Below are 7,268 nucleotides of genomic sequence, written 5' to 3'. Positions count from 1 at the left end.
CTCACCTCAGTCTCCCAAAGGCACGGGATTACAGGCTGAGCCACCGAGCCCGGCTGTAAACTGCTTTTTTTGATTACCAACCCTAAAGGCGAAAGCATCTAACACTATGAAGCCCAAAATCCACTGTAAAAACTATGAGATCATGTCAACTGTTTATTTGGCATTTGGGAAAATATTTGACATTGTTAAGTTTTACCAATGTGCTTTTATGCTAGTCTTGCTATCAATTGCTCCCAAATAACTCTTTTATTAGTGAAAACACATATTTTAATTCACTTAGGCTAACAAGTACCTGTTTACAAGATACTGGAAGAGAACCAAAGACATAACCAGCTTGTCAAATTTTATAGAAAAAACTGAGCACAAAAACTCATGTTCACAAACTAGGGGCTTAAGGAAAAGCCAGTGAAGTCCACACCCTCAGGAAGAAGTACTTGCTTGGCCCTTGGTTCTTTTGTCCGGTAACTGTAAATACAAAAGATTCAATTTTGTGTATTGTTTTCTCTACATTAAAAAACTAACTCATGCCTGAGCCCGCGGGTTTGAGACCCGCCTGGGCAGCGAGACCTCATCTCTACAATAAATCAAAAAATCAGCCGGGCGTGGTAGCGCATGCCTGTAATTCCGGCTACTCGGAAGGCTGAGGCGGAAGGATCACCGGAGCCCAGCAGGTCGAGGCTGCAGTGGCCGGGAGCGGCCACTGCACTCCAGTCTGGGCGAGAGTGAGACTCCAACTCAAAAAAAAAAAACAAAAAAAAAACCTAACTCATGCCCGGGCTCGGTGACTTAGCCTATAATCCCAGCACTTTAGGAGGCCGAAGTGAGTGGATTGCCGTGTGTTCAAGACCTGCCTGGGCAACTTGGTGAGACCTCATCTCTACAATAAATCAAAAATTAGCAGGGTGTGATAGCGCACGCCTGTAGTTCCAGCTATTTGGAAGGCTGAGGTGGAAGGATCACCAAAGCCCAGCAAGTTGAGGTTGCGGTGGCTGGGAGCGTGCCACTATACTCCACCCTGGGCGACAGAGTAAGACTCCAACTCAAAAAAAAAAAAAAGAAAATCTAACTCATGTTGAACACATGGATAATTTTTCTAAGTAGCATTAAGAAATTTCCCTGAAGCCGGGCTCGGTGGCTCAGTCGGTAATCCCGCACCTTAGGAGGCTGAGGTGAGTGGATTGCCTGAGCCCGCAGGTTCGAGACCCGCCTGGGCAACTTGGCGAGACCTCACCTTTACAATAAACAAAAAAATTAGCCGGGCGTGGTAGCGCACGCCTGTAGTTCCAGCTACTTGGAAGGGTGAGGCGGAAGGATTGCTGGAGCCCAGCAGGTCGAGGCTGCGGTGGCCGGGAGCGGCCACTGCACTCCAGTCTGGGCGACAGAGTGAGACTCCAACTCAAAAAAAAATAAAAAGTAAAAAATAAAAATTTTCCCTGAGGGTAAGCTCTGAATTAATTTAAAGTACAGCAATTAAGGAATGGAAAGCCTACTACAATACTGTCAATGTGGAAAACACTGGGCCAGCTGTTACCCATGGAGGTTCAATTCCAAGTCCTCCAAATATTCAGCCTCTATTCTTTCTTGTCTTGCCCTTATTATTTCTTTGGATGACAAACAAGAGCACTGAGTTATCTGTCTCAGAAAATGCACATTAAATTGCTAGCCAAAAAGAAAAAGAAAAAATGATCGTGACTTTTTGCTGGCACTTCCAACCTGAGGAAAGGGGCAATTCCTTCTAATAGCACTGCTACACCCAAAGTGACTTTGATGTTTTAGGCTCCCAAATATAAAACAGAACTGTTCTGATACAGTTCAGCCTCCAAAAGCCACCTGTGTTCTGTGAGTGGATTATGGGGAAAACTGGCTCTTGTCTACCCAGCAGAGAGCCCATCTTACCTCTTCTTGACTTACCTTCTCTCAAGTCCAAGTATCAGTTAACTAATAACAACAGATGTTGCTCTGGTCCCCTGTCTGCCTATTGCAAATTGCTTCGTTCTCTCTTTCTTTTCCTGGCAAAATATCAAGACCCCTCAAGGAGGGTGAACTGATCTTTCTCACTGCCATTAGTGGGCAATGGGAGGGAAAAAAAGCACAACTGGTGCCAAGCAAGTGCTCAGGTTCCTTAAGTGAAAGACATTTACCAAAACTAACCTCATGCTCCTAAATAAACCCCAAACCCTTATTTGGGGCAAATGTTTTTGCCTCTCTATGCCTACTTTTTCATCAATATAATGAAGGTTTGGAACAGCTCTATCACTGACCAAAAAAAACCTTAAAAGTATGCACAAAGACAGTAGGACACTCCTCATTACTACCTTCAGCCACGTCCTTAAAATGGACTTAAGTGGAAAAGGTTACACTTTTTGTTCTGGAAGGAGAATCACCCCCATCCCCCAACACACGTACACTCTCATTCCACCAACTCTGAAATTTACGGTAAAAGAAATCATTTAAAACCCGTATCATAGCCGAGCTCAGTGGCTCAGCCTGTAATCCCGCGCCTTTGGGAGGATGAGGTGAGTGGATTACCTGAGCCCGCGAGTTCGAGACCCGCCTGGGCAGGCGAGACCTCATCTCTACAATAAATCTAAAAATTAGCCAGGCATGGTAGTGTGTGCCTGTGGTTCCAGCTAGGTGGAAGGCTGAGGCGGAAGGATCGCCAGAGCCCAGCAGGTCGAGGCTGCAGTGGCCGGGAGCGGCCACCGCACTCCAGTCTGGGCGACACAGTGAGACTCCAACTCAAACAAACAAACAAACAAATAAATAAATAAATAAAACCCGTATCATAATCTAACACTTTTTAAAAACAAGCCAATCTGCCTGACAACAGATATTACCTGTCCAGGGACTTGGCCACTGATCTCCTGACTATACTTAAACTTACCACTTGCATCGGGGCACTCCACTTACACCGAATTCAGGCAGCACCAACCTCGTTTGGGAGCATTAAGTTCCCAGAGTGAGAGCTCAGCTACAGAATCCTATCGGGGTGAGGGACACTGTGCTGCTGGCTTCTTTCCATCAGAGCCAGCAAGGTCACATTTCCTTCCTGCTTTTCAGTGAGTGAATTAGTTTCTGGTCCTATCATATGGCAAACTCCATTCCTTCCATTATTTACTTTTTAAAGGGACAGACCACATTCCTTCGGAATAACTTGGAAAGACAGGAAAAATTCAATGGAGACATGTATTTTTCTATGGGACACAGAAAACAGCAAGCATAAGGGCACTAATAATCTCAAGGTTGGTTTCCACACAGAAATAAGGGTTTCATAAAGCTTTTATTCTATATATTTTTCTACAAACAGAGAAAATAGTAAATAATTTAAGATTACAACGATAAACCTTTGCTGGTAGTATAAGCACCACCTTTATTGATCCCTTCATTCAAACTGATGTATCTCCCCAACCAAAATTTAAAACATGAAAGTCTTGGCCGGGCATGGTGGCTCAGCCTGTAATTGCATCCCTTTGGGAGGCCGAAGTAAGAGAACTGCCGAGCCTGGTTGACTTGGTGACCAACCTGGGTAACTTGGTGAGACCTCGTCTCCACAATAAATCACACAAAAAACTAACTGGGTATGGTGGCGTGCACCGGTAGTTCAGCAACTTGAAAGGCTGAGGCAGAAGGATCACCTAAGCCCAGCAAGTCGAGGCTGCGGTGGGCATGAGCATGCCACTGCACTCCAGCCTGGGTGACAAAAGTGAGACTCCAACTCAAAAATAATAATAAAAATGAAACATAAAAGTCTTAACACAGCTGGGATATTACATACAGCCACAGAAAGCAACATAATTTATTTTAATCAATGTTTGAAAATTCTAAAAAATACACAATTATAAAATAACTTAGGTTTCACTGGGGAGGCCAGAAACGAGCCACTGAACTCCAGCTGGGGGGCACAGTGAGACTCGGATTCAAATAAATAAATAAATTAATAAACTTAGGTTTCAAATCTCCTGCATGAAAGAACTAGTAAACTATACGAAATGTATGTAAAAAGTTTTACTGGCCAGGTACAGTGGCTCATGCCTATAATTCTCGCATCTTGGTAGGCTGAGGTGAGAGGATTACCTGAGCCCATGCGTTCGAGACCAGCCTGAGAAATTTGGCAAGACCTCATCTCTACAATAAATCTAAAAATTAGCCAGGCACGGCAATGCATGTCTGTGGTTCCAGCTATCTGGAAGGCTGAGGCAGAAGGACTGCCTAAGCCCAGCAGGTTGAGGCTGCGGTGGCTGTGAGTGTGCCAATGCACTCTAGCCTGGGCAACAGTGAGAATCCAACTCAAAAAAAAACCCAAAAAACCAAAAAAACAAAGGTTACAGGATAGGTAGCATGCTGAACTTTATAAACATAAACAGGATATCACACTTTTGAAAGGTGCTTATTGAAAAGCTAAATGCACAGTCATTTGATAATTTAAAAAATACTTTGCTTTCTCTTTAAAGCAGGTTTCATAATCGCTGTAATTCATAATTATTTTGGTAAGAATGGAGTATATGCTTCAAAAATATGGTCCAGTAAGTACCAACAGCACTGTTCTAGTCATTCTATCAACATTCACTAAACACTTCTTTTGGCATGCATGCTATGTGTGATAAATGTAGCACACAAAGAAGACAAGCTCCCTGGACTGTTGTAATATTAGGCAAAAATTATTTTTAAATCTTTTCAGGCTCATCATGTAACTCTGAAGTGTCTCTTTTTTTTTGGAAATCAGTGTAAAAAGCACCAGAAATTGCCCGAGTCCGCAGGTTCGAGACCCGCCTGAGCAACTTGGCGAGACCTCATCTCTACAATAAAATCAAAAATTAGCCGGGCATGGTAGCGTACGCCTGTATTTCCAGCTACTTGGAAGGCTGAGGCGGAAGGATCGCCAGAGCCCAGCAGGTCGAAGCTGCGGTGGCCAGGAGAGTGCCACTGCACTCCAATCTGGTTGACAGAGTGAGACTTCAACTCAAAAAAAAAAAAAAAACACCAGAGTAAAGTTAGAAGGGTTACTAGTTCTAAGATCTTTGCCAAGTTGCATGCTTTCTTTGAACTAAAGCTTTCTTATGTGTTAATAATAGGGATAACACCTTATTTAATAATAATATATCAATACTGGTTCATTAATTTTTTGTGACAAATGTACCATACTAATATGTTAATTACAGAGGAAACTGGGCATGGGATATATAGAAACTGTTAAGAGTTAAACTCAGACCGATTCACCCAATTCATAAGCTGAAGTCCTAACCCCTACTACCTCAGAATGTGATATTAGGGTCTTTACTGAGGTATATGACTGTTGTCCTTATAAAAAAATAAAATCAGGCCGGGTGCAGTGGCTCAGTCTGTAATCTCAACACTTTAGGAGGCTGAAGTGAGAGGACTGCCTGAGCCCGAGGGTTGCAGACCAGCCTGGACAACTTGATGAGACCTCGTCTCTACAAAAAATTAAAAAATAAGCTCAGATGATAGCATGCACCTGTAGTTCCAGCTACTTGGAAGGCTGAGCTGGAAGGATCACCTAAGGCCAGCAGGTGGAGGCTGTGGTGACCGTGAGTGTGCCACTGCACTCCAGCCTGGGCGACAGAGTGAGACTCCAATTCAAAAAAAAAAAAGAAAAAAAAGAAAAAGAAAATCTAGAGACAGAGATATGCAGAGGTAAGATGATGCAAGGAGGCAGATGGAAAGACCGGACATCTAGAAGTCTAGTAGAGGAGCTTGGAACAGATCCTTCCCCCCAGAGCTCTCAAAAGAACCATTCCTGCTGACACCTTATTTTTGAACTTCTAACCTCTAGAGCTGTGAAACAAAACTGCTGTTGTTCAGGCCTCCCCAGTCTGTGGGACTTTGTTACAGCAGCCTTAGCAAATACAGGGACTATGTACTATCAGCATAACTTTCTATAAATCTGAAACTATTCTCAAATAAAAAGTTTATTAATAAAAGAAGACAGGCCGAGCTCGGTGGCTTAGCCTGTAATCCCGCGCCTTTGGGAGGCTGAGGTGAGTAGACTGCCTGAGCTCGCGGGATCGAGACCCGCCTGGGCAACCTGGCGAGACCTCATCTCTACAATAAATCAAAAATTAGCCGGGCGGCGTAGTGCGCACCTGTAGTTCTAGCTACCTGGAAGGCTGAGGTGGAAGGATCGCCAGAGTCCAGCAGGTCGAGGCTGCAGTGGCCAGGAGCGGCCACTACACTGCAGTCTGGGCGACAAAGTAAGACTCCAACTCAAAAAAAAAAAAAACAAAAAAAAAAGACAGAGTAACAGTATCCATATCTCACAGTTAAGATCAAAGAAGACAAAAAAAAAACATGAACTGGGGAAAGGTCATCCTATTCAACAATTGGTGCTGGGAAAACTGAACAGCTACATGCAGAAAAACTTGATTCCTATCTCTCCCATACATAAAAATTAACTTAAGATGGATTAAAGACTTAATGTCAGACCTAAAACCATAAAAAATCCTAAAAGAAAACTTAGGAAAAAGTCTTCTGGACTTTGGCTTTTAGGCAAAGAATTTATGGCTAAAACCCCAAAAGCAAATGCAGCAAAAACAAAAATAAGTGGGACTGAATCAAACTAAAAAGCTTCTGCACAGCAAAACAAAAGATAATCAACAGAGCAAACAGGCAACCTACAAAATGTGAGAAGATATTCACAAACTATACATCTGACAAAGGAGTAATATCAGAAACTACAAAGAACTCAAATCAGCAAGAAAAAAGCAAATAATCCCAGATAACCCCATTAAAAAGCGGGCAAACAACATTAACAGACATCTCTCAAAAGACATACAAATGGCCAACAAATTTGTTTTAAAATGCTCAATATGGTCATTATTAAAAAATAAAAAAAGCCGGGCTCGGTGGCTCAGCCTGTAATTCCGCGCTTTGGGAGGCCAAGGCGAGTGAATTGCCTGAGCCCGCAGGTTCGAGACCTGCCTGGGCAACTTGGCGAGACCTCATCTCTACAATAAATCAAAAAATTAGCTGGGCGTGGTAGGGCGCGCCTGTAGTTTCAGCTACTTGGAAGGCTGAGGCGGAAGGATCGCCGGAGCCCAGCAGGTCGAGGCTGCAGTGGCCGGAAACATGCCACTGCACTCCAGCCTGGGCAACAGAGTGAAACTCCAACTCAAAAATAAAATAAAATAAAATAAAAATAAAAAAATAGTCAGGCGTGGTGGCTCAAGCCTGTAATCCCAACACTTTGGGAGACCAAGGTAAGAGGACTACCTGAGCTCAGGGGTTTGAGACAAGCCTGGACAACTTCGTGA

The 7,268-nt window shown here is 43.5% G+C and overlaps 1 protein-coding gene across 3 annotated transcripts in view; it reads right to left on the bottom strand.

Moving 5' to 3' along the window:
- Positions 1-7,268, bottom strand: part of THRAP3 (thyroid hormone receptor associated protein 3) — a 73,586-nt gene that overhangs the window by 34,809 nt on the left and 31,509 nt on the right. The gene's annotated exons all lie outside the window — the stretch shown is intronic.

This window comes from Carlito syrichta, unplaced genomic scaffold, assembly GCF_000164805.1.
Source record: "Carlito syrichta isolate Samal-C Ts95f unplaced genomic scaffold, Tarsius_syrichta-2.0.1 Scaffold304465, whole genome shotgun sequence".
Lineage (NCBI taxonomy): Eukaryota > Metazoa > Chordata > Mammalia > Primates > Tarsiidae > Carlito > Carlito syrichta.
Note: the sequence above shows the minus strand (reverse complement) of the source record. Positions and strands in the feature narration are given on the sequence as shown.